Source organism: Bos indicus, chromosome 24 (assembly GCF_029378745.1).
Source record: "Bos indicus isolate NIAB-ARS_2022 breed Sahiwal x Tharparkar chromosome 24, NIAB-ARS_B.indTharparkar_mat_pri_1.0, whole genome shotgun sequence".
NCBI lineage: Eukaryota > Metazoa > Chordata > Mammalia > Artiodactyla > Bovidae > Bos > Bos indicus.
This window is the reverse complement of record NC_091783.1, coordinates 3,368,518-3,387,116: the sequence shown is the minus strand read 5'-3', so window position 1 is coordinate 3,387,116 and position 18,599 is coordinate 3,368,518. Positions and strand designations below refer to the sequence as shown.

General features: G+C 45.4%; 1 long non-coding RNA gene across 2 annotated transcripts; it reads right to left on the bottom strand.

Moving 5' to 3' along the window:
- Positions 1-989: 989 nt before the first annotated feature.
- LOC109578016 (uncharacterized) lies at positions 990-18,272 on the bottom strand. Of its 2 annotated transcripts, none has more exons than XR_002183643.2 (3): positions 18,056-18,272; positions 17,425-17,544; positions 990-3,670 (listed from the first exon to the last, which is right to left on the bottom strand). It is a non-coding gene; the product is annotated as an uncharacterized lncRNA (long non-coding RNA). The 2 variants fall into 2 exon arrangements; XR_011563756.1 differs by lacking the exon at positions 990-3,670 and adding an exon at positions 12,345-16,086.
- Between the last annotated feature and the right edge of the window lie 327 nt (positions 18,273-18,599).

The window sequence follows — 18,599 nt, the reverse complement described above, 5'->3', positions numbered from 1 at the left end:
CCAGGGATTGCACCCACATCAACCGCATTGGAAGGTGAAGTCTTAACCACTGGACCGCCAGGGAAAAGAGTCTCATGTAGCATTTCAATGAAGTACATGGTGTAAACCTGCTTTTGCTAGAACTCTTTGCCCACACGTGATTCGATTCCTTGGCCTACTTGATTGATCACACTGCAGAAATGTTAGACGAGTTGACTGACTTGACTCCTAAAAATCAAACGAGGCTGTCACATTGTTCAGCGGGGGGCCGGCTTCCAGGAGCGGCAGTGTTCCGACGCCTGGGGACAGCCGCTTTCAGATGGCTGTGGGGCTGGGCCGCCCGACCCGCGTATGACTCTGCAGGGACCGCAGCCCCTGGCTGGCCTTGCTTCAGGCGACCAGCTGACCCTCTCTGCCACAGTCACGCAGCACAAATCGCACGCAGATTGTGAAACCTAGTTAATATTTAAAACATTTTCATGCTAGATAAAAGGGGATTCAAGTTGTCACCAATTAGTAGGAAAAGACTAATTATTATACAGACCTATGATCTTTTATAAGTAGAAACATTAAAAGAATCTAAGAGCAATCACTTTCCATGAAAGAGCAGATGGCCTGAATTAGACCTTAAAATATAGTGTGTGTCTCTGTACAGAGATAGACACACATCATGAAACAGCAAGCTTTCAAAGGGCTATTGGAAGGTGGGTGACAGATAATCAGAAAAGAGAATTCTGTTGTATCTGGTACTGTCTATGGAAATTTATCTAGAAAAAACAAAAAAACACTCTCTACTGTTGCAGCGGCTTCCCCGGGTGCTGAACAGTAGAGAATCTGCCTACCAATGCAGGAGACCCAAGTTTGATCTCCAGGTCGGGAAGATCCCCTGGAGAAGGAAATGGTAACCTACTCCAATATTCTTGCCTGGGAAATCCTAAGGACAGAGGAGCCTTGCAGGCTATAGTCTACGGGGTCACAAAGAGTCAGACATGACTTAGTGACTAAACAACAATTGTTCCAGACTTTTAATGATTTGCAACACACTGAAATTCTCATATTTCAACAAAATTCATAGTTTAGGCAACAATTACTGAATTCCTACTATGGGCCAGGGTCTCAAATAATACAATAAACAGACTGCAGGGCTTGTTCTTAAAGAACTCACACCCTAGGGGAAGAAGACAGTTGAACACATTGAACGCGAGCAGATGTCCTTTCAGCCTGATTTCTGTCTGGTCACACCACCGCCTCCGAAACTCCTGGGAAGAAGTGATTTGTTTCATATCAGCTCCTGTGTTTGCCCCTCAGCCCGTCACGGCCCTCCCCAGGCATCCTAGCTGGGCTGAAGGCCACTGTTGCCTTGGCTACTGATCATCTCTTGAACCCCAGGACGGGCTCCACATGCAGCCACAGACGCCCGGCACAGGCTCGCACCGGTCAGCGCGGACCTTGGTCAACAGCCTGCGAGTCACCGCCACACAGAAAGGTCTCGGGTCCTTTGACTGCCTGGGCCTCACCTCTTCACATCGTGGGATTTCATCGACTCTGCTCCACATTTGGGCAGCAACTAAAGGAACTGGCCAGTGAGAAACATGGCAGACCAAGTGTGATGCTTCCCAAAGACCAGAGGAACGTTTTGCACAGAGTTCCAACCTTCACAGCCTCCCACGTGTTTCCCCAAGAAAGAAACCAGAAGGACATGCACATCCTTCCTGAAAGTGAGGTCACGCCAAGTGGGGGTGGAGATGTTGTGGGGAGAGGCGCCTCCCTCCAAGGAAGCTGGATGCTGAGCCATCACTTGAGGCAGATCTCTGAGTCTCCAGGCCAGTGTCAAGTGGGAAGTTCCCCCCATCCTTTCAGGTCTTCTGATGGAAACCACTGGCCTAAGCACACACACGTGCATATGCACACACATTCACACGCACACATGTTCACATGTAAACACACATACACATGCGCATGTGTGCACACCTCTGACTCTACCCTCAGATCCTAAAGATGGTGTCAATACCTGTTTTCCCAGCATGAACCCCAAGACTGGATCAGTGAGGGGAGTAGGTAAGTCTTCCAAACAAAGCAGGAACGAGTGACAACCTCCACAGGACCTTGGCCTTTGGGGAGGGAACCCAACTGAACTGTTTTCAAAATAGATTCTTATATTGAATGACATAAGGTTTTTGTTTTTTTTTTTTCAAATGTGGCTTGCAAATTAGTTAGGAGCATTTTGTTTGACATTTATTCCACAATCTCAGGAGCCACAGAATACTTAACAAACAGATTTAGAATTTGGGGACCAAAGGTTTCGGGTAATAAAGAGTCTTTTCATTGAGCGTAAAATAATCTCTAGGTAAAGTGTGCTAAAATGATGAAATGATTGAATGCGGCGAGTGATAGAGAAACTCTTGCAAACCTGACGATCTTTTCTCAACTCAGCAAAAGACCTGGTGTCCTAACACATATCCAGCAGCTACTAATGTGTCATTATAAGATAACAACTGAGGTTGATCGTTTCATCAGGCATGAATTTCTGTGTGTGGAGGCAGCTGCATTTGTGTGATGGAGCCAGTATCACCCGTAACACAGTGAAGGTGCTACTTGGTTGGGAGATGGGTGTGGCTGGACTGACTCCTTGAACCACACATTCATTTATTGAGCTTTTACTCAGCGTTACTCTTCCACTAATTTGACTTTTCTCCATGAGAGCATCCCAATCTCTCTCTCTCGTCCAAGCCTGTTAACTCTCCCCTCAGTGGGTGGATGGCAGATGCTGTGTGTGAGGGGGTCCATTCAGGACGTCCCAGCTGTGAGCACAGGTCTCTCCCAGTCAGAGGGGAACTCCTCCACTTTCCTTTCATTTTCTTCTCTATTTTCATTCCTTTAGAGAATTTTGTCCAGTTACCTCTTTTTGCTCCTGACCTTCTGTGATGAATCCATTGACTGCACATCTCAGCTTTAAGACAATCAGTGGGATTTGTTCATCCAAATTTTTTGGTTTAAACAAAAAAGAAAAGAAAATGAAAGAAAGTTCCATCAGAAATGGAAGAGAAGATGAGACCCCAAGCTCATAACCATTCCAGTTCAATGCAGGCTTGGTCAGTGACCTGGGAAGGAACATTCTAGCAGTGAAAGGTATTTTTAGGCCACTTGAAATAAAAGCTACAGACAAAATCTCATAGAAACAGGAAAAGTAGAGTTTTGATTCTTGAATACACTGTGGCTCTTGAAATATGAGTAAAATTACTTCCTGAAAGAGCTCAAAAAAGGTATTAACCGTTCCCTTTTCAGTCATGATATTGAACAGAGTCCCCAGAGCCCCCCTACAGCTGGTCCCACTAGCTTGAATGATCTAAGCCAGCATAAATCCTGGCACACTTCCACCATGTTAAGTGGCCAGTGCTTGGCACTGAAGCTTAAACATCCTGCAACCGGAGGTAGAATTGAAGGTGTCATTGACTTGCTGGTGCTCCTCCATTCCTCCTTCCTCATTCTCTTTCTTCCGTGCTTTCTGTTTCATTGCATGTTGCAGGTTTTCCCTGCAATCTTCACAACTCTAATTATCTTGGGCTCAAATGTTACAGAAACCAGGATCCTGAGTGTAGGTCAAAAAATAGTTGAAAAAGTCCAAGAAAGGCTCTTCAAGGAAAGCGGTGAGTCCAAGTTAACTTTGATCTCACCAGACTGTCTCTTCACCCTTGAGAGAAGAAAGAGGATACCCTGAATGACAAATACGAACCATGTGCCATCCTACAATATGACAAAGTCAACTTTAGACAGATCAAGTTGAAGTAGTCTGTGAATATGTAGAGCATCAGTTCATTTGTCTCGCCTTTGGATTAGCATTCATGATGTACCTTCTGTGTGATTGGAAAAGGGAACGGCTACCCACTCCAGTGTTCTGGCCTGGAGATTCCCATGGACAGAGGAGCCTGGCGGGCTACAGTCCATGGGGTTGCAAAGAATTGGACATGACTGAGTGACTTTCACTTTCACTTCCTGTGTGATGATCATTGTATTTATGGGGCTACATGAGAGAAAGAAGCTGTGTGTCACTACATACCTTCTAAGTATTTTAGTCACGGTAACAAATTATGGACTAAAATAACATTACACCGTAGCATATTAATGCCCCCATAGAAATATGAGTGAAGCTCTTGAGCATTTTTAGGAGAAAACGGTAGGCTCTAACTACAGGAATGTGAAGTCTTCCAGAAGGAATGGATTTTCCCCCAGAAGATATTTCAAGAATTATTAAGGACTCAATAAGAGTTTGTTTCAAAGCCATGGAAATACTGCCTATAAAGCCCATAAAGAGGTGAGGTTTGGGTGTATGTGGGAAACATTTAGTCACCTCACTGAGATAGTTCACGTATAGAGTGATGATGAGAAGGACACAGATTCTGTCCATGGAGCATTCGAGGCTGATACCACAAATGAGGAATTAAAAAAAAATGTTTAATACAGTGTTCAAAGTGCTATATTAGAGATATTCACAAAGGGTACAGAACAGTGGGTCAGAAAAAGCCATAAAGACCGATCATGAAAAATACACATGATTTTTACCAACCCAGAAGTGATTACAGGCATAGCAAGAGTTTATACAAAGATTGAGAGCTGGGAAACACACATCCTGTTGAGCAAATCACAGGTTTTGTTGTCCAGAGCACTGAGGACAGGAGACTGCCAGGAGGGCCCAGATGCCTGGGAGCCTGGGAAATCAGGTCAAGGTCAGACTGGGAAGGACCTTTAACGCCAAAAACAAAGAGAACCTGAATTTATTTACTAGACAACAAAGCCTTCTAAGCAAGGAAAACAAAGAATCACAAAAAAAATTCACAAGCAAATACCTTTCTTCTTCAGCCAAAATGAAACACAGAACCTTCTTTTACTACCCTGATGGCTCAGATGGTAAAGAATCCACCTGCAATGTGGGAGATCTGGGTTTGATCCCTGAGTGGGAAAGGTCCCCTGGAGAAAGGAATGGCTACCCACTCCAGTATTCTTGCCTGGAAAACCCCACGAATGGAGGAGCCTGGTGAGCTACAGTCCACGGGGTCACAGAGTTGGACGTGACTCAGTGACTTTGCTTTCAGTTTCTTCACTTTCATGGTGACTGCAGCCATGAAATTAAAAGATGCTTGCTCCTTGGAATGAAAGCTAAGACAAACATAGATAGCATATTAAAAAGCAGAGACATCACTTTGCCAATAAAAGTCCATATAGTCAAAACAATGGTTTTCCCAGTAGTCATGTGCAGATATGAGAGTGGACCACAAAGAAGGCTGAGCACCAAACGATCGATGCTTTCCAACCGTGGTGCTGGGGAAGACTCTTGAGACTCCCCTGGACTGCAAGGAGATCAAACCAGTCAATCCTAAAGGAAATGAATCCTGGATATTCACTATAAGGACTGATGCTGAAGCTGAAGCTCCAATACTTTGGCCACCTGATGCAAAGAGCTGACTGATTGGAAAAGACCCTATTGCTGGGAAAGAATGAAAGCAGGAGGAGAAGGGGAGCAACAGAGGATGGATAGAACCACCAACTCAATGGACACGACTTTGAGCAAATTCCGGGAGATAATGGAGGACATAGGAGCCTGGCATGCTGCATGGGGCTGTAAAGAATGGGACAAGACTTAGCAACTGAAAAACAAGATAACCACAAATAGACAAAAAATGAATCTCAGTAATTTGGTTTATAAAGTAACTTTGAAGTTTTTGATCATAATCAAGTACAGGATCTTAAGAGTTTTAAGATCCACAAGGGCATGGATGTCTGTGTTTGTATATCATCAGGCCTCAGAAATTTAATGAATATTTGTGGGGAAAGTGAGGAATATATCTGATAAGTAAATGAAACAATGAAAATGACCCCAAAATAATTCTAATATTTACGAAAGGTGGAACAACTGTGGGGAAGATCAATGCTCTTCTGGATGGACAGCCTCTGAATGCAAAGATAGCATGGCATGGTCTTCTAGAGAAGGAGGGGGCAGCAGTTCTACAAGCTGCTTCTCCCTCTGGGGAGCTCAGTAACTAGCAATACTATTAATAAAAGGATAACATCCGGAAGTCAGAGAAAAACAACAGATGCTATTCCTAGTGAATACACGTCTTGAGGACTTTAAACAAGTCTACGCATCTTCACTGGCTTCCCTGGTGGCTCAGACGGTAAAGAATCCACCTGCAATGCAGGAGACCCAGGTTTGGGAAGATTGGGAAGATCCGCTGGAGAAGGAAAGGGCAACCCACTCCGGTACTCTTGCCTGGAGAATTCCATGGACAGAGGAGCCTGGCGAGCTACAGTCCAAGGGGTCGCAAAGAATCAGACATAACTGAATGACCAACACTTTCACAACACTCTCACACAGCAAGTAGGTGAGAGTGATGTTGTAACTGACGAAAATAAGAACACTGAATGTATTCATCTGGGTTCCCTGATAAGAAGGGCGCTAGAAGAGATAACTCAAACGCTCCACAGCAGAATATATACAGAGTAGCCAATGAATACCTTCAGCAGAAGCAATATGTAAATACACATAATTCTTGCAAAGAACAATGTAGGGTCTCCTATTCTCTGCTTAAACATATCAGTGACCTCTTTGAAGCTAGGACGACCTACTCGGTGTCTTAGCACAATGACCTAGGAGGCTCATAGGCACTTGATGCGTGAATGACACAAGCAGATGAATGAATTTATACAGATGCATCTTCTGGGGTCTGCAACCATACCTGCCTCCAGGGATGAAGGTATTGCAGTTCACCTGACCACCTGCTTCCGTCACCTGGGGAGCCTCAGGAGGCTGTCCTTTCTTGGAACCCATCTTACATGTCACCATTAGGACAGTAATTTGGTGGTTTTTTTTTTTTAATTTTTCCATTATGATTTTTTTTTCTTTTTTACTGTTTGTGGTTTGCCAGGGTGCCCGTAAAAACAAGAGCCACGTAGTTTTGGGGGGAATCAGCAAGAGTGACAGGGCCGACTGCACCAGCCCGTCCCTGAGCACTCCACCAGGGCCGTGTGTTGTGTGGGCCACACCTTAAGGCTGCTCCGCGATGGGCTCCGCCCCAGCATGTGGACTGCTGGCTGGGGCGACAGGCCAAAGCCGCCCTCGGTGCGAGGAGGTGAGCCTGTGTCCACGCTGCTTCTGGATGAGGTCACGGAGGCGATGCTGATCAACACTGAGCTGGCTCTCACCCCACTGGGTAAAGCCACAAGGCGGCCCTGGGCCCAGTGGTTCGAACACCTGAGAGGGCCCAGCGGTCTGCACACTTAAGAACAAATGTCATGCTGGTAAACCCTGCCCTTTGGTATCGGAAGCGTGGTCCAACTCTCGAGACCGCTCTGCCTCCAGCCTTTCCCCTGCTGAGAAAGCAAAGCCGGCTTGGGTCCTGCACGTCCTGGTGGCCAATCCACTGTGTGCCACGAGCACTCTCTAACCTGAAACTTTCCTCTTACTATTTCCAGGACAGAATCATTTCATCTGCAATAATTTTCCATCGGAGGCTGGGGAGAAGAGGCTGCTGGAGCTTTACCTGCTGTTCCAACCAGGCACGGTCGAGAGAGACCATTTTTCTTTGTGTTTGAAACCAACAGGAGGACGAAAAGGCCCCATAAATACAGCCAATCAGGAGTATTTTATATCTCTCGCTGCAATGAGAAAACCCACCTGTAACAAAATAGAAGAGGGATGCAAGGAAAGCGGGAGAGGAAAAAAAAGAAGACGAAAAGGAAGAAAGATTTAGGGAAAAAAGGCAGCAAGTTTCATCCTTCATGTTGAAATGCTCCCGTGGTTTATAGCAAAATAGTGCTTTCGAGTGTCAGGGCTATTAGTCAGGGGTTAAATGTCGCTCCGATCACAGCCGTCATGAACAGGGAAGTGCGTGCATGTGTGTGTGTGTTTGTGTGTCTGTGTGTGTGTGTGTGTGCACAGACTGGAATGCTGCTTTTCTGTGCATTTCAAACGGAGCCAGGCTGGCCAGGAGATGCCCTGACACTCTGTCGCTCCGATTACAGCCATCATGAACAGGGAAGTGTGTGCGTGTGTTTGTGTGTGTGTGTGTGCGTGTGTGTATGTGCACAGACCAGAATGCTGCTTTCTTATGCATTTCAAACGGAGCCAGGCTGGCCAGGAGATGGCCTGCCGCACGATTTTTAAATTATCTCCGTGCGCGCTCTGCTTGTTTTGGAAACGCTCTAAATAAAAATAATGGACTGTCTTTTAATAAGTCTCATTGTGAGGATTCCACATATCAAACCACGCCGAGCAGCTTGGAGGCAAACATCGGGCGTGTGTGATCTCGCTGGAAGAGAGACAAATGGGGCTGCGGGCAGCTCCATCCAGGGGCCGCTGACAGGGGAACGGCATCCGCCAACCGGCACATCTGTCAGGACGCGGGGTATTGGCACCTGTCACGCAATTTCAGCCATGACTTTTAATAAAGCCGCCTTCCCTTAGGTAAAATTGGAACTTGACTGTAATATTAGCTGCAAGCCCATCTTGTTTTCCCCTTCAGAGCGCTTTTGTACGTGAGGCGCTTCAAATGGATCTCAAAGCTGAAGTATGGTGTTTACCAGCACCTCCCCTGCGCCCCAGAACTCAGGGTTTGAAAACGATGTTGCATCGAGTTTTTTCCTTCCTTTCTTTCTTTTGCAAAATGTCTGCTTTGGCCAAGGGATGCTGGTTTCCCTATTTATTTTCATATCACTCTCCCTCCTCCCGCCTCCATCTCCTTCGCCAACCCTCTCTGGGCTGTTGTTTGAGTGAATTTAGCCCGGGGACGTATGTATATCATAAAAACCGGGTTGGGATTTGTTGGCTGTCAGTCAATAAATCAGTCAGAGTTTAATTACCAAGCAAGTGATGGGCTGCGGTGACAGGCACCAGCACTGGTGGAGAGCCTTTCTTTGGGAGCAATCGCTATGAAAAACCCTAAAAATGAGGTTACTCTGTGAGTGTGTGTGTGTGTATGTGGAGAGAGACAGACAGACAGACACACAGACAGAAGTCTAAGAGGCAAGGTAGTGAAGCAAAAACTTAAGAGTATATAAACCAAAATGAAATGAAAAGAAAGGACTCTGTAATTGCAATCAACCCTGCAAACTTTGTGTTCTAAAACAGTCAAAGTATTAGGAGTCATTTTAATACAGTGTTCTTCAGGAAAAGCTTTCCGTGTTGTGCCGGAAACATTGCTAGTTGAGTGTTACATGATTTCTGTGCTAACACATGCTAATTTTACTTCTTAGTGCAGTTCACAGACATGTTTTCTTTGTGATCTGTTGAATTTTAAAACTCCTTCAAACAGAAAATCTCAAATTCTCCCCCCCCTCCACAATAAATCAGAAAATAATGTCTTAAATGCTGTTTCACAAAGTGGAAGTCAACTGGGTTTTCTCCTTTTTTTAACACTGGTCTTATTTAACATCCCCTAATTAACAATTTGTTCCTCTCCTTCACCTTTCACCCCGATTGTAGGCTGGGTGACCCTGAAACACAGACTCCAGATTGTTTTTATTCTTTTTTTTCCCCAAAGGCAATTCACACTCAACCTGGATTTTATTTTTGACAAGTTCTAAGAAATGCCATTTTATATTTGTCATGTGTCACGAGACTGTACGTGGAGACACCGTGGGATGCTATGACTGAAAAAATATCTATTTTTTTCTAACTGTTCACCAGCGGTATGTCTGCAATCCTTTGGCCAGTTTTGGGAAGTGTAGGAACCTGTGAGTATAGGTAATATATCCAAGACTCAGAGGAAGAACTCCTTGACTGGGAGCAGGGGAGGAAGGGAGAAGTCAAGCCGTCCCAGCAACCCAGGGCGGCAGAGGAGGCCTGGCACATGGGGCTCCCCTCCAGAATTTACTTTACATTGGATTTTCCCAAGCTGGCCTGGATCTTATCCTCCTTCCTCGAATTCTTTTAGAATTATATCATTAGAAGGATGCGGCAATCATCAACCAAAGACAACAGGCTGGGATTCTGATAAGCTTATCACTAAGATTGAAGACAAAAGGCCAGGCAGGACCAACCGGGAAGCTATGAAAAAAATCATACACGCAACCAAAGCAAAATCAGCAGGCTTCTGGCTTTTGCCCATTCTTCTTTGTGAAGAAAATGTCTGGCAGTGTGCCTAAAATCTTAGCAGCAACAGCAGCCACTCCAGCTTAAATTGCTATTCTAAAAGACAAAACCAAAAAAGCCAAACAAAACAAAAACCTGTACCACCTGGCCAGAAAGTGGCCTGTGGCCGGAGCTCTGGAGACTTAAAAGCTAGAGCCCGACACCCCTGCCCCCACCTGCTCTGTGTTGAGTGCCTCCCAGGCCTCGGTTTACCTGGCAAGCGGCTCAAGTGCCAGCCCTCTCGGGGCTCAATAAATTTCTCTATGGTTCCAGTCTAGGTAGCGAGTGATCAATTTCAATAACCTTAAGAATGAGCAGGCTTTGTTTAAATGTCTGTTAAAACAAAGTTTATGGCTGCGTCAGGGTTGTATCAGATAGCTCGCCGTGTTCACATAGCCCATAAAACAAGTCACCAGGCTCCCCGAATATGTTGGGTTAAGAGAACCAGAATCTTTCCCAGTCCTGCTCCTTGTTTTGAATGTCTCACCCCATTTTAAACAACCTTTAAGTTCCCAACTTAATAGGCCATTTTAACCAGAAAAAGTAGAGTCAGAAGAAATAATAGTGGTATTGTCTAAGAGCAGAAAGGAAGATGTAACATCATAAAGTAGAAAAAAATAAACCAAATGCTGTTTTAAATGAGCCGGAAGGAGCTTCAATCCATACGGTCTGACTTTTTGCAGTGTCAAAAAGCTGCCTGTGTTTTTGCCCCGACAGGATCCTTACCTGCTGCAAAACAGTATTTAAAGCTAAGTCATGGAAAGCTAAAGCATGCAAACCCTATTAAGACAAATCTAAATACGTCCTCAACAGTGAAAAGACGGGCTGATCCTCATTTAATCCCACCATTTCTGTTGAGTGCTATTTCCTTACAGTCTTCAAGTAAAAGAGAAAAACACTGAAATAGTTATTAAAGTGTATAGCTTTCCTCTGGTTCCAAGCAATCAATATTGCACAGAGATGTGGGATGGTGACTTTCTGAGCAACCTCTCATGGCTGTGATTGTTAACATCACCACTGCATTTCAGAACAGAGTAAAAATTAAACTCCATCTTGATGGTATCCCATTTTTAAAGGTCTCCAGGAAGGAGACTTTCACAAATAGAAGAGTATTCTATTATCATGCTCTGAAATTCTTCACCACTTTCATTCCAAAGTGCGGCTCCAGAAGCTCATTTCCTCTTAAAATCTTTTAAGAGAAAGAGGAAAGACCTCACTTACGTGCCATACGTCTAATTTTTACAGAACCGATCGCCAAGGCAGGATCAGAGAATTCAGAGACTCATCCCTGAATTGTCAATGCTTCTGCACAGACATGATGCCAATCATCTCTGCCCACATTGTCAAGGACAGCTCACTGGGTCAATTTGAGCACAGAGGTGGCCAGGAAAGCCGCTGGACCACATCCCTGATGGTTGCTGCTCCTCGGTCGCCTGGCGCCCCTGGGCTCGTGGTCAGCACACGTGTGTTCTTTCCCTCACATGCAGAGCCACTCCCTCAAGCATGAGAGCTACACGTTTTGACTTCAGATCTCCTTCTGCTTTAGGAAATACAGTTGTGAACCAGCAAGGCAAGGCCCCTGCTTCAGATGGGCTCGCATCCTCATGGGGATAGACTGAAAACAAGCAAACACGTAAGCAAGAAAAACATCAGATGGCGATGAGTGCTCTGCAGAAAATTAACACGTGTGGGGAGAGAAAGCTCCTGGGGTGTTCTGGTCAGGAGAGATCTCTCTGAAGAGGTGACATTTCAGAGAAGGACTTAGATGAGTGAAGGTCGAGGCAAGCACATTCCCGGCAAAGGCGGCAGCTTGGAGTGTGGGGACTTGAAATAAAGGCTGGAGTAATGAACAAGGGTGACGTGGCCAGAGGTGAGGACAGGTGGGTGGGAGGAAGAGGTGGGCTCTTGGCCCCGTGGGGACCCTGGGCAGCAGTACATCTTCGAGGTCTAATGGGAAGCCAGGGGAGGGTTTCAGGATGGAGACTGTGCGGCTTGATTTGAGCTGAACTATAAAAGGATCATTCTAATATCTATTTAAGTGACCAAAAGTCGAAACAGGGAGGCCAGAGAGAAAGAGGACCCATGGCAAAAGAGGGCTGGGTGGATAGCGGTGTACAGTGAGAAGGGTAGGGACATAGCACGTACCTGGAAGCAGCATCAGCAGGAACAGCTGAGGGACTGCACAGCGCTGGGACATGGAGGAGCCTCAGCTCAGGGTGACCCGGCTGCATCATGGGGCAAAGAGCACCAACATCCTGACAGTTTAGAAGTTCTTAGAGCAACTCCACCTTCAAGTTCCACATTCACAGCAAGTCAGCAGCAAGTCAGTCTCCAGGCTGATGGAGACTCTCCACTTGGAAGCTGGCTGACAGCTGAATTAGGGCTATGAGAATTCAGAGACTCGTTCCTGAGTTAGACATGACACCAGTCATCTCTGCCTACAGCTCATGGTCAAGGATGGGTCACTGAGTCGAGGGGATGGAGAAGTGGAACTAGTCTCTATGGGAAAGAAAGAGGGAAACAGCTGACACCAAGCATTGGAGGTGTCAAGGACAACCCCCAGCACTCTGGTTCTAGGGAAGGACTCTCTCCTGCTTCATAGATGGTGCTGCCGTTCTCGGCTGTGGGAAACTGCTGATGGGCACCCTTTGCTGTGCTTATAGACATTCATCACCCACCTCACCAGGGCATGTTCCTTCCTCTCCAGACCACAGCTGCCCTAGCTTGTCCTCTGGACCCAGACTGGCAAATATAACCCATACTCGGTGACATTACGACTGAGTGAATGAACCAAGAATAAGAATAAATCATTAAGCCATTTGGTTGACTTCCCAAGGGTGGCAAACAATTGCACTTTCATGCTTCCTGTCTGATGTCATCCACATTTGAGTATCTATTTGCAAGGGAGCTCCCCCGCTCAGGGGCTGACTCACGCCTGAGTCCTTGCAGCTGTGTATCTCCCCAGGCCATCATTTGTCTGTCGTGAATTTCTGGGCTCCAACTCCTAACACCTTCCCAGGTTTTGGCAGCCTATTTGATTACCTACCCGGATGCCAGCTAAATTTTCCATGTTTGAGTAAGTTGCACTTCCAACTCCTGCTAAGGGACACTTTGGTCAGCTAAGGCATTTGGACTTTGTCCAACCAGCCGTGGCAGGCACTAACCGCTTTTGGAGTGGTAGACTAGCAGGAACGGCGCCCTAACTGAAAACTCCTGAGGGCAAGCATTGTATCTTGGGATCTAAACCTTCTCAGCACTGATGAGAGTAATGGACATGCATACACACACGATAGAAGTGTGATGCACAAACTGCCATATGATGGCCAAGTGGATGATTGAATGAGGTTTAAGAAGATGAATGTTGTGGTGGGAGCAGGTTGAATTGGGGGAGGTACAAACTTGGGGCAAACAAATGCAGACAATGTTGGAAAAGTCTAGAGGAGAATTTATAAGACTCTCATAAGCGCTGACAAATGCCCAGATACTGGCTGTCTCAGCTCAGTGAGTTCCTGGCTAAAGATGAGCGATATTTAAAATTGCAACTCAATATTCCTTCTGGTGCAATGTCATTGCAACGTGTTATAAAGACACAGTGCAAGATTTAAAGAAATATCTTGTAAAATTTGCATAGAGAGATAAATAAAATTCTCTCATCAGAATGACTAAAGCCTTGACTGCCTCTCCAAGAGTAACCTTGAATACCAAGGCAATATAATTTGATTTCAGGTAAACATTCATTGATATAATGTTAAGTCAACAAAGCATATAGTTTTCAAAACCTTTTTTAATCTGTGATATAAATTTAGGTACCTGCTAAAAGGGACCCCAACGCCACTTTTGGTACATAGGAATGCTAAAATGTTGTTCATTTTCTAGTACTGTATTAATATGGAGTTTACCTGCAAGAACAGAAATTCAGACTAGCTTAGGGGAATTTGTGTGCTGAAATGAACAAGCCATTAGGCAGGAAGGGGATTCCCAGGTGGTGCTAGTCATAAAGAATCCCCCTGTCAATGCAGGAGATGCAAAAGACTTGGGTTCAGTCCCTGAGTCAGAAAGATCCCCTGGTGTAGGAAATGGCAACCCACTTTAGTATTCTTGCCTGGAAAAAATCAATGGGCAGAGGAGCCTGGCCAGCTACTGTCCACGGAGTCACAAAGAGTCAGGCGCGACTGAGTGACCTAGCACACACATAAGGCAGGAATGCGATATCGTTGGGAAGATGGTGTGCACTTGACCTTGAGGGCCATTGAAATCAGGGATTCAAACACCACCAAGCTTCCCTTCCCTCCCACTTCAGTCTGGTTATTTCTCTATGTTACCTCTGTTTCTTTATACTGTTGCTAGCTTCTCTCACACTAAGGAAGATATGGTAGCCAGCAGCCCTAGACTCACCTCTCCAGCCCAGTTCAGTTCAGTCTCTCAGTCATGTCCAACTCTTTGCGACCCCATGAGCTGCAGCACGCCAGGCCTCCCTGTCTATCACCAACTCCCAGAGTTTACTCAAACTCATGTCCATTGAGTCAGTGATGCCATCCAACCATCTCATCCTCTGTCGTCCCCTTTTCCTCTTGCCTTCAATCTTTCCCAGTATCAGGGTCTTTTCAAATGAGCCAGTTCTTCGCATCAGGTGGCCAAAGTATTGGAGTTTCAGCTTCAGCAGCAGTTCTTCCAATGAATATTCAGGACTGATTTTCCATTAGGATGGACTGGTTGGATCTCCTGGCAGTCCAAGGGACTCTCAAGAGTCTTCTCCAACACCACAGTTCAAAACCATCAATTCTTCGGTGCTCAGCTTTCTTTATAGTCCAACTCTCACATCCATACACGACTACTGGAAAAACCATAGCTTTGACTAGATGGATCTTTGTTGGCAAAGTAATATCTCTGCTTTTTAATATGCTGTCTAAGTTGGTCATAACTTTCCTTCCAAGGAGTGTCTTTTAGTTGCATGGCTGCAGTCACCATCTGCAGTGACTTTGGACCCCAAGAAAATAAAGTCTGTCACTGTTTCCACTGTTTACCCATCTATTTGCCATGAAGTGATGGGACCAGATGCCATGATCTTAGTTTTCTGAATGTTGAGTTTTAAGCCAACATTTTTCCTCTCCCCTTTCACTTTCATCAAGAGGTTCTTTAGTTCTTCACTTTCTGCCATAAGGGTGGTGTCATCTGCCTATCTGAGGTTATTGATATTTCTCACGGCAATCTTGATTCCAGCTTGTGCTTCATCCAGCCCAGCGTTTCTCATGATGTACTCTGCATAGAAGTTAAATAAGCAGGGTGACAATATACAACCTTGACATACTCCTTTTCCTATTTGGAACCAGTGTGTTGTTCCATGTCCAGTTCTAACTGTTGCTTCCTGACCTGCAAACAGATTGCTCAAGAGGCAGGTCAGGTGGTCTGGTATTCCCATCTCTTTAAGAACTTTCCACAGTTTGTCATGATCCACACAGCCAAAGGCTTTGGCATAGTCAATAAAGCAGAAGTAGATGTTTTTTTCCTGGAACTCTCTTGCTTTTTTGGTGATCCACCTGAGTTCCTCCACCCCAAGAGGAACTCAGTTTCTTCTCCATGCTCTGACTGGGTGACAAAGTAAGATGCCAGTCCTGCGTTGCCTCAAAAGGTAATGGAATATGACTGACAGGTTTCCCAAAAACTGCAGGGTGGAGGTCTCAGTCAGCGGGTGAGAACAGGAGGGGGTATTAGTATGCTCACCAACTGGGCAGCTTAACCGACAGGGATGTATGCAGTCATGGTTTTGGAGTCTGGAAGTCCAAGGTCTAGTGATTCTCCAGGAGAATTTATTCCAGGTCCCTCTCTCTCCTGCTTACTTCTGGTTTTCTGGCAATTTCTGGTATTCCTTGGCTTGTAGAGGCATAGTCTTCTCCATGTGTGCAACCCCATCCAATTCTCCCCTTCTTTTAAGGACACCAGTCGTGTTGGACAGGGCTTCCCAGGTGGCATGAGTAGTGAAGAACCTGCTTGCCAATGCAGGAGACACAAGAGATGTGGGTTCAGTCCTTGAGTTGGGAAGATCCTCTGGAGGAGGGCACAGCAATCTACTCTAACATTCTTGCCTGGATAATTCCATGGCCAGAAGAGCCTGGTGGGCTACAGTCCATAGGGTTGCAAAGAATCAGACATGACTGAAGGGACTTTGCACACACCCATGTTGGATTAGGGCCACCCATATGACCTTTTTTAAACTTGATGACCTTAAAGACTTGTCTTCAAATAAAGTCCCACTGTGAGGTACTGGGAGTTAGGCCCCCACCATATTCTTTTCAGGGGACATAATTCAACCCATTACACAGGGTGATGGACAATTCTGCTAAACAAAATAAGTCAACTTGTTGAGAATTAATACCACTCAAGTTACTTTGTTTTATAAAACCCTCTTTCAGTTATTAATTTCTTATGTCTTCTTCACATTGTTACTTATATCTCAGGACTTTTTTTTAACCAAAGTTAAACCTGTCAATTTGCATTTAAATCTAGCAACACAAGTATAAGCAACCTTACTTTTGTTGACTCCTCCCAAATAATAAGTCATTACCCATTTTTGGCAAACCTATGAAAAATCAACATATATTATAAAAGTATGTTATTTAAAACTTTTTCAATTGAGTTAGTTTTTCATGAGAGTATTTGAGAAATTGGTTGTTTCCCCTTCTACCTACAAAAACAATTCTCAATAAATGTTTTATCGACTGTATAAATCTGTAGTATGCCAGGTTAAAGCTGCTTTATAAATTGTGGTTATCCAATACTGAATCACCTTTCCAACATTAGCCTTCCACATTATAGCACAATTCATATTAAAGAAAGAGGTATCATTCATCATTATCATTTGTGAAGGGCGGAAAATTTTCTTTTCCTATGAAAAGTTATCACAATCAAGAACTGATCTAAAATTTTGTCTTAAAGTGAAAGTGTTAGTCACTCTGTTGTGTCTGACTCTTTGTGATCCCATGAACTGTAGCCCACCAGGCTCCTCTGTCCATGGATTCTCCAGGCAAGACTGGAGTGGGTTGTCATTCCCTTTTCCAGGGGATCTTGCTGACCCAGGGGTCGAGCCTGGGTCTCCTGCATTGCAGGCAGATTGGTTACCAACTGAGCCACATAGTTATGGTTAATAATGGTAAATGAAAAGTAACCTTTAACACTTAACATGAATTTTTTTTTTAATTTAAATAAAAATATGCAAAAAAAATCAAAGAAATACACAAATAATGTCACGTGCTGGCCCTCATGTGAGCCGTTGGGAAGACCTGCTGGGTCCGGGAAGAGAAGGAACTCCTGGAGACCCCGCTCACCTGTTCTGTCCTCTCAGGAAAGTCGGTATCAAGGGGCCTCTATTTTGAGAAGGCTGTGATGGCCTCCAGCGGCGTCTGCTGCTGGCACGCAGGTAAACATGGATGTGTCTTGCCTTTCTTCTGTGAGTGACAGAGGAAGAAAGTGCGTTCTGGATGTGCTGACATCGATATATTGTTACAATATGAGTAACAAGACAGCCCACTGACAGATGGGCACTTCCATTTATAACACTGGCTCAGGGTCCTCTTTTTTCCACACTCGGAGGATGAGGTGCACGCCGTGTGCTGGGGGAAACCTGGGGAACTGAGGCTTTAGCAGGGACACGTGATGACCTCGGATGTTCCCCAAGCTTGTGCCCGCCTGGTCCGGTCCCAGCATCGGGACCGGCGGCTCACTCCATCCTGCAGGCTTGGCCAGTCTTACCTCCCACTGGAACCAGGGCAAACCCGCCCCTCCCACGTCCTCATGGCACTGATGCTCACAGAGAAATGCCACCAACTTAAGAGGAGGCTGCCAGGTCCCTGAGAAACCAGGCCCAAAGATGTGGAACTTAAGCTTTTCTAACAGTTCATTTCTTCCTTCCTTTTCCTGTCTGTTTTGCTTCCACCTCAGTGTCAGACAAAAACCCACCTCTTGTTTCACATCACTTCAGCTGGAATTTCATCGGATCCAGCGCTGGATATGAGCACGGGCTTTCCGCTCCTCCCGTTCCCCTCCTGCAGGTGCATAAACATCAAAGTGGGTTCAGTGGGTGGTGGGGAGGTCCACCAGGTTCTCCTGATCCACACATACAATCACCCTGCACCTGGACGAAGCAGCTCTTCCAAGCAGCAAAGCACCCCTGACCTGGGAGCACACAAAGTCAGATGTTTTCGCAACAGTTTTCCCAGCAACAATCCACAGATCAAAAGGTCAGAGTCTGGCAGCCCCACTCTGGCACAGGCAAGCCTGTTTATGAGGACACTTAGTGTGGATTTAGTAAGTTCACTGCAAAGCTCCAGGGGTGCCTGTCTCTTTAAATCCATCTTCTCCCAAGTGAAATTTGTGGCCCTGATGAATGGCAGAGCAGAGTCATCCATAAAAGGGCAGAGGAAAATCACATTCATTTGCATACAGTAATTATTCTGTGAATCAGGCCACCTTTATTGCCGGCAGAAAATCTACTGTCAGCATC